This window comes from Haliotis cracherodii, unplaced genomic scaffold (assembly GCF_022045235.1).
Source record: "Haliotis cracherodii isolate W230 unplaced genomic scaffold, xgHalCrac1.p SCAF_12, whole genome shotgun sequence".
Taxonomy (NCBI): Eukaryota; Metazoa; Mollusca; class Gastropoda; order Lepetellida; family Haliotidae; genus Haliotis; species Haliotis cracherodii.
Window position 1 is genome coordinate 40,913,437 of NW_027266267.1, and position 9,395 is coordinate 40,922,831.

Below are 9,395 nucleotides of genomic sequence, written 5' to 3' on the forward strand. Positions count from 1 at the left end.
ATCCTCTACATATGTACCAACGATACCTCCCTGCAACTGCTGAAATGCAAGTTCAACTAAAAATCACCAATACCCTGATATGTAACCTCCATGGGATTTATCCCCATTGTGCGACAGTACCCTTAAAAACAAATCCCATTTACAGTCATCAAGCACTCTGGCAGAATTTAGATCTGTGTACCTCAAGATCAGAAACGCCTTTTGTGGATCAACCACACTTGCTTCTTGAGATGTGCCTGCTTCATTTGTGGATTGATGAGTTCTCTTGCAGCTCGAAGACAACCTGTGAAAATAATGAGTTACCAAAAGCACACAAACTATCTGCATCATCCGAGCTTCTGCAGGACTCTGGGTAGCAGTGCATAAGCATATTCAAGTATTTATTTGGACAAGATTGCTAGTGCAACATGATGACAAGTTAGTAGGTCTGAGAAGCTCGTGATTACATCTCGTGTCAAAGAGGTCGGTGTTGAGTCCAACCAACTCTTGGCACATAAAATGAAACATGCTTTGATGTAGTCTGTCTTTGGAGTGGACTATTCTTGTCTCGACAGCATGTTTGTCAACACTGGGATATGACGAGCTCTGGCCTCCAGTGGCAAACTGTTAAGCTACCTGTAAAACTGCAACGTCCTGTCCAGTAAAGGTGACTGCAGTATGTTGATCCCATCTTCTTGACGTATTGTGACACTGAAGTGTGCAGCCTCTTCTGCTCCTCTGACAACACCCCCTGAGTTTAAGAGGTGCTTCCCAACCATGAAGAGATGCATCAACAACCAGGTGACGAGAGGGACAAAATTCTTTAGCTGTATAAGCTTCCATGAAAAACTGTGGGCACTGATGGTTATTTCCAATTGACAAAGGTGACATCTGTGTTACTGTCATGACTGTTTGACGGTTCAGTCTAGAGTCATTTTGGAATTCATTCATGCTCGGGCTGCCAGACACACCTATGTTGTCTCCTTCAGTATGCGACCAGACGACGTATGCACACTGAGTGATGCGTCACTAAAATAACCATCTTCGGCAAGAAAGTTGTGAGCAGACTCATATGCTCGTGGAGTGAAACACTGTTGTGAGCTGATTCCGCAAGATCTCTCGTATGCCCTGTGTTGGAAGTATCTGAATGTTTTGATCCAACTATAATGCAAGGTCCCAGGGAAAGTGAGCATCTTATAAAGGTGTTGTAGTTAACGGAACCTATTGACATATGTTGATACAAAATCATTTATGCAGTGTATTTGTGACTCACGGTTCATTGTATCTGGGGTGCACGGGTGGCCCAATCGTCTAAGGCGCCGCGATTCGCTGTGCAGAGTTGCGTCCCTTCGGCACCCCAGAAACGTATGATTATGGGTTCGTATCCCGGTTCGCCCCAATTATGTTTCTAGGTTTGTCAGCACCATACCCGTGCTCGTGGGTTTCACTGAAGTGGTAAACGTCTGACACCTGCATCACTTCGGGCTTTCCTCCCACATTAAGCTGACATGCCGTGATATAACTGGAATACTGTTAAAAACGGCGTTAAACCCAAATCACTCACTCACTCACTCATTGTATCTGTGCTGTCTGCTCCTGTACCCACGAGGACCGGCATGTATGAAACATAGGATCTATTCTCATGTTGAAATGTGGTCCATCGCAAGATTCAGATGCAGTTGTCTACAAAGTGCAGGAAGTAGATCAAGGCACGGAAAAATGAGATGCCCACAACATCTGCCACCAGGATCACATCACAGGCATCACAGGTGTGGGGGACACCAAACCCATTGAAGATGGTGTCATCATTGAGGAAGCATATACCTGGCCATGAAGTAATGTAGCAGAAGGGTACCCAAAAGACATCTGACCCATCAATGGAGGCAGTCCTTGGTTGCCTCTAAACGCACTAGCAGTCATCAACAAGGAGGCAACAAAGGCCTAAAAGAGACAACACTCTGAAGCAATGAAGCCATTGTAGAAGGTGTTAAAGCGGCAGAGTAGCGGGTGAAGGCGTCATGCAGACATCTCTAATAGTTGTTGCGAGCCATGCAGCGCTCTGAAGCAATGCAATTGGTGTAAAAGTCATTGAAGCGGTGAAGTAGGTGGCAGAGAGAAAGTGCAGACTAGTAGTTGCGACTGCCTCCTGGAAGGCAACAAAAGTCTAGTCAATTGAAAGGTCTCATGCCTCCAGTCAGACGTTGGATGTGTTGATGGGTCAACAACAACCACTCCTGACGCAGTGCTGCTTCCTATTGACGTAGATATTGTACAGGAGGATCTCGTGCTTGTATGCACCGCCCCTGAATATCCCAAACATGTTTAAGGGGGTTCAAATCTGGACTCATTGCTGGCCAGATTAGAGTCGTTATTGCATTGGCCCTCATGTAATCCACGACTGCATGCGATCAATGATGCCTGGCATTGTCATCCATGTACTGAGGTCAGGTAGCAAGAGGGTGGTTGTCAAAATGACAAACGACGACTGGCCTCAAAACATCCTGGATGTACTGAGCCCCTATTAAGTTGCCCCTTATGGTGACCAAATCCAATCTGCAATCATGAGAGATACACCCCCGTCATATGCAACAGTCGGTTTAATGTTGCTGGGGGTGTAGGCCGTGTTCCGGTGCCTCCAAACACTCATTCTTCCATCAGTGATGTGGAGCAGAAAGCGACTTTTGTCTGACCAATTTATCCGTCTCCAAGTTCTCAGATTCCAGTTCTGTCGTGCAATACACCATGCTAAACGAGCAGCTTTGTGGTGATCTCTCAACAAGGAACACTTTATGACTCATCTAGCCCTCAGTCCTGCTGCTTTTAGCCCGTTCCTGACGGTTCTGGTGCTGAAACGACGATTGGGCAACCACAGCTGTTTCAGACGAGTACTTGTTAAAAAGGGTTCTCGGCCTATGAGACAAAGAAGGTCCCTGTCTTCGCTATGTGTCATCACAGTAGGTCTTCCAGATCTTGGACAGTCCTGTACATCACCAGTCTGAACATGTTTCTCGACTAAACGGCTTACGACAGTGTGATGATACCCCAAATTCCGACCAATGGCATTACAAGACATTCCTGCGTTATGCATGCCGATTATTTGCCATCTTGTGGCGTTTGATAATCACCATCGTGTCATGGTGACACAATGTCATGGAATAACTGTTTGAAACCGAGCTTAAGAAAGCAATTTTAACGTTTGGATATACTGCTGTTAGAGATACTCAAGGGTAGCATGCTACACCGGCATACCATGCATGGCACGTGAACTTTCGTCACGCATGACTGATAACATCATCTCGAGAAAACATAATTCTTTCCATAATTATATCTTTTCATGACTGTTAGAAATATTGGGACCAAAAAATAATGGAATATATTAGGGTGTGCTTAACTTTTGTGTGTATATATTCAGAAATGCAGCAAACAAACAGTAATAAAAGATACTATCAACCAGGGCTGTGCTTGTAATAACACTCGATGACCAAAACCATTTTGTGTAGCCACCATCCACCGACCATGTGGTTAAAAATCACAAAAAGGTGTAAAGGAACACAACTTGCCATGAAGCTGATGATGAGGTAAGTAGGAATTCAACTTTTCTCATTTGGGGCACATTTTGGGTTCTGTGTTATGCGATTGACGAGAGAAGGAATTTCCAATAGGTTGTATGAGGATAAGAATTGATAAAGGAAGTATTTTTATCATTCAAAACTCAAAACACAAAATTATTTATATCAAAATTATCCAGCATTGCTTTGCTTTTTACCAACACAGAAGCAGTAACATAAATTTCAAAGAATAATCCAGCATCATACAGATTTTTCTAGAAGGGATTGAGACTTTATAAGGGGGCAGGTGTGTGTCTGTCTCATCTCTCATTACGTCAGGACCAGCGGTTCTGTGAAGATCATTTGTTTCAACCTGGATATCAAGCCTAGGCTTATTTTTGAAGCTTGACCACTGTTGCTGCTACGTGAATAGTGTTATCCTTGTCTTTCTTGCTATAACCGCTGCTATCGTATTATATACTCCCATTGTATGCTCTTTGATGCAGTAATTTGTAAACCTAGTTAATTATATACTACAATTTTAATTCTACAACATTTCTTTGTTTGGTGGTTTCACACAGAATTATAATTATTTTACGTACAGATTTCTTGATTAACTTATTGCAGCTTCAGATGACATGGGTCTTAGCTTGTGCTGTTAACAGCCAGTTTGTCAAATTCAGATTTGCTTTGTTACAGTCCATCATAACAAAGGTTGTCATGTAACGGACATCAATTCACTGAAACCTTCTCACTGATGTAAAATTACACAAATAAAATCGGTGGAAACGAGATGGTGGGATTGAGTGTGCATCATCTAATGCTGTTGGCATGTGGTCCTGTGCATAACACACAGGTAAAAAATGAGGTAACAAGCAACGTTGACATGGGGGGAAGAATGTCTGGCCACTCACAGCAAGCATGATTTCTATGTCACAATCAACTAGTTTGTGATGTCTCCTTAAACAGGAGGAGAAAATAGATCTCTGATAGCCGACTGATCAAAGGGGTTACCGGTTCTCGAGAGCTGCGTAAGGAATTAAAATGCCAAAAGTAATAGTGTAGTACAATGAACATACTTTAGAATGTATTTCAAGAGACCATAAAATAGAGGCATGGCCCTCTAGGCTTGCACACGATCAGTGCTATAGTTTGTACTGCGCAACCTGTCCGACAGAGAGGCGTTCACTGCAGTCATCGTTGTCGCCTTTTTTTACCATGCAAAAGATATATTTCACAATACATATATACACTCATGTATTTCTTAGCATTGTCAACATTACAACTGAGATTTATTTGCCACCTAGTTAGTTGTTGTCACTGTATTTGATGAATGTGATCACGCTTTGTCTTTGTCCGAGAGAACAAAATGGCGCACATGTAAAATCGGCAAAAGAGCAGATTTTGATTTTCAGTAACAGCCTCTCATTCGCAATCAAAGTCCTTGGTTACTGAGGTGTATAAAAAGAGATATGTTAAAAATTAGTTTAGTGCCATTAACAAATTAAGGGCGGTTGCAAAATGTCAGATTTTGACACAAGAAATGCGACTAAGTCTGAATTTTTCCGAAATAATTAGACCACAACTCTTAATTTTTGCATGCTTACAGACGAATGTTTTCCTAATTTCGGTACTGAAATAAATATTTTTACATTCATCACAATTTCTCCTCTTGCGTGGAACCAAAGTTATTTACATTTAGTACTAACTACTAAATGACTTTTATCGCACGTATCCAAACCGTTGTCTAATTACGTCTGTAACCCAATCACCCCTTGTAACTCAATCACCCCCGGGTCACCACTCTGCACCGTGCCCAGTGAATAATCCCGCGCAAGCCTCATCCCGCCTTTTGTTAGTCCATCATTTGCGGACAGTCCTTCTTCAAGTACACACGCGTGTGACTGTACCTAACCGCTTTCGCTTTGTACGTTTCCTTTGTACCCAGTCGCAACCGTTTCGCCGATTACGCTTTGAATACCATTTATTCCAACACTCCCCGTATCGCATTTACACAATCACGAACGTTTCGCCGATTACGCTTTGAATACTACCTATTTCAGCACTCGCGGTATCGCATTTATTCCGTTCTACTCCCAAACTTCATCCTCGGGACATTTTTACGCTTGTGGAATACCAACTCACCACCTCGACCTTTCGTGATGCCTCCCAAGAGAAGAGCAGCCGTCAACCACAAGCTGGTGAGGGGAGCAAATCAGGCCAGGACAACCTGAAGACAAACCCCGGGAGTACACATTGTGCAGGAGGCAACAGTTGATGGTGAGTCTGCCAATTACGGAAATATCCAAGGTGGCAACAGAATTAACGTGCAATCGGCGCAGCTTGTAAATGCCACGCAGGCTGCCAACTCGGCTACCCAGGTAGACGAGCAACTGGAAAAAATACTCCAGTTGCTGGAACATTCAGGGCCCGGCCCGGTTAGCGCAACAGGTAAGGCTTGGTTTTAGTTCTCCCGCCATTTCGCCCAACATAGGGAGAATCCCCGATGCTCACAGCGAGGCCGACGGTGACGCAGCTTGGCCAGCCAATCACAAAGCAGGATACGGGGATTCCCTATCCTTCCGTGCGGATGGAATAGACGCACACGTCAAACAACAGGTGAGGGAAAAAATCTGGCGTGGCGAGTTTGTCGACCTCGGCACAATCCTACCAAACACCGAGGGAAGTCACGAGGACGGTACGATTACCATGGCGTACGACTCCTCAGGTAAGATCATTTTTAAACCAATAAAGCAGCAACCAAAGCGCCTGTACCTCAGCTTTCCACATTTTCATGTATATCTATGTTAGTAGGCACTCTGAGGTCCGCACAACCCAGGTGTTGCTGTCCTACATTGAAACCATAAGAACAGCGGCACTTCGATTCGGGGGGGATGCCTGGTCAACCTACGACCAACAATTCCGACACAGAATGTCAAGGGACCCCTCACGATGCTGGGACAACATCGACGGGGAGTTGTGGCTTAAGTACATGGTCACATAGCCGGTAGGACAACCAGAATCAGACGGACGGGGCGCAATGACACGCGTACAGGGGGACATCGCCAGTCAGGTATGCTGGGATTTCAATAAACTTGGCTGTAGCAGTGTCAACTGTAAGTACACTCACAAATGCGGTAAGTGTGGAAAACATTCCCACAGCTCTAGGACCTGCTTTCGAGGGAATGGGGTCCAACCGACCCCATACAAGCCCAATCAGCCTTTCCCTAACAGAAAACCAGCCGTCAAGGCAGGTAAATTCAATGGCCCATTCCCCAGTGGAAATGGCACCCTGGTTACGCCAAAATGCTAGGGTCAATTACAGAGATGCAAATTATTTATGGGTAGGTTTTAGCTTTGGCTTTAAGCTCGACTTCCAGGGAAGCCGCACGGGTCGCCTGGCACGAAACTTGCGATCAGCCACGCACCAAGACACGGCAGGCTACGTGAAACAAAAACTACAAAAGGAAGTCGACCTTGGCAGTATGGCAGGCCCCTTCAAGGACACACCCCTAGACAACCTCCAAGTATCCCCAATAGGCCTGGTGCCCAGAAGCAGCCAGACTATGGTCAGCATCTGGGTAAGCATGCGGAGGAATTCCATCTAATTCACCATCTATCCTATCCCAGGGGTAAATCTATAAATGACTTCATAGACACAGAAGCCTGCTCCGTTGTGTATGCCAGATTTGATGAAGCTACTCATATGGTTCAACAACTGGGAAAGGGAGCACTACTAGCAAAATTCAACATTCAGTCGGCCTTTAGAATTATACCAGTCCACCCATCCGATTTCGAGCTACTAGGCATCAGATACGAAGGTGAGTTCTATTTCGATAAATGCTTACCATTTGGCTGCTGCATATCTTCCGCCATATTTGAAACGTTTAGTACCTTCTTGCAATGGTGCATGCAATCACATCTTCCAACGTGTCAGATCATGCATTACCTGGATGACTTCCTAACAGGGGGCAGAGCAGGCACCAGCCACTGCTCAACCTCAACGGATGCGTGAATACACTAGAACAGCTTGGGGTCCTATTGCGCACGACAAGACGGTGGGCCCCACGACCAAACTGACATTCCTAGGGCTGGAAATCAACACCATTGCAATGCAGATCAGAATCCCAGAGTCCAAGATCAAAGAGGCGACAAGGGAAATCCAAGACATCCTGTCAACAGATAACATCAAGATCACAAAAAGGGTCCTCCAGTCCCTCATAAGCAAGCTTAACTTTATGTGCAGGGCTATACCAATGGCAAGGGCATTCAGCCGAAGGCTAATTGATCTGCTTAGCAAAGGTAAGCAACCATTTCACCACATTAGGATTACCAGCTGGGTCAAGGAAGCCCTACAAATGTGGTTAACATTTCTTACAAGTTATAACGGCATTTCAGTGTTTCAGGACCAACTATGGGTAGACAGCGATTTCCTCCAGCTGTTTTCAGGCGCAGCGGGTGGTGCCGGCTTTGGGGCCTACATGCAGGGCAAATGGTTTAACGGCGCATGGCCAACCCAGTGGGTGACGGATGGAACTACACGGGACTTGACGCTCCTGGAGCTGTTCCCCATCACACTGGCCATCCAACTCTGGGGCAAGCAACTCACAAACAAAAAGGTCCTCTTTTACTGCGACAACCAAGCCGTCGTAGCAATAATCAACAAGCAGTCGACCAAGGCCCTTAGAGTGATGAGCATACTCCGTCGCCTAATCCTGCAGTGCCTCCATTATAATATTATATTTAAGGCAAAGTATGTATGTTCCACTGCTAACACTATTGCCGATGCTCTCCCGTGCCATCAGCGCTACGCTTGTCTTTCCCGAGTTTTCAGCCGGAGAATCGTAAAATAACATACGTTGGGGCAAACAATTGCCACGTAGATGGGCCCAGCAGCGGAGGAAGTCGTCTGTCAAGCGGTAGCTGACAGTTGGGTCCGCGGCAGTAGTCACACAATGGTTTTGCTAATGGGGCCAGGCAGTGGGATCTGCTTTGGCCGGCTACCTGGGGCCGGGCAGTCTGACTTAGGCCAGCAGCGGGAGCTGCTTTTGGCAGCGTGGGAGTTGCCAAGCAATGGTAGCGTTTAAATATGCTACCGTGGGGGCCAGACAGCGGTAGCAGTCTCAGGCCAGCAGCGAATCGCCGTTGGCCACGGTAGCATTTTGGTATACACAATTAGCAGCTTAATAGCCCACTAGTACCTGCACACCCTCGGCCATTTAACCCAATCTCATCTTCCGTTTTTATTATAGGCATGGGCATCCATGGCTCGGTGGCCAGTGCCTCTCCTTGGCATATCGCGGGATAATTTGGTACGATCGTTAGTTTTTTTGTATGATTTTTGGCGCAAAGACTTATTTTACGTCATATTTTAAGTTAAATTACCATATGGCAGACGACATAACTTGCATTTTGTCTGTAATTATCGTCCACATATATCTTTTGAAACATTCTATAAAGTGACTTATATTGTATGATATAAGAATTGTTTTTGTAGGACGAGTATTTTTTTTACCATTGTGTTCATAAGTTTAACATACCAATTAACTTTGTTTCAGTTAGGCTTCTATCACATATAGAAGATTGCTACATAATTTGACAATGATATATATTTGTTATCTTCTGTAGATTTTGTCTTTATTAATCATGACTACATTTGATCTATTTTTTTATTTTATGCCGTGTAAATATTGATTATGAGCTATATGATCTGGGCCTAAATCCAATCATAATAATGTAAATATGATGAAGGTACTACTTACTTTGGGTATTTACACAACAATGAAAACATCATACAAAAACAAGAGTCATCAGAAAGATGACCTATCCCCCCAGCAGCTGTCTGTAAAGTAACCACTAGTAAATGTG

At 44.7% G+C, this 9,395-nt stretch overlaps 1 pseudogene; it reads left to right on the top strand.

Annotated features, from left to right (window-relative positions):
- The first annotated feature begins 7,012 nt into the window (after positions 1-7,012).
- Positions 7,013-7,761, top strand: LOC139457962 (uncharacterized; annotated as a pseudogene).
- Positions 7,762-9,395: the final 1,634 nt, after the last annotated feature.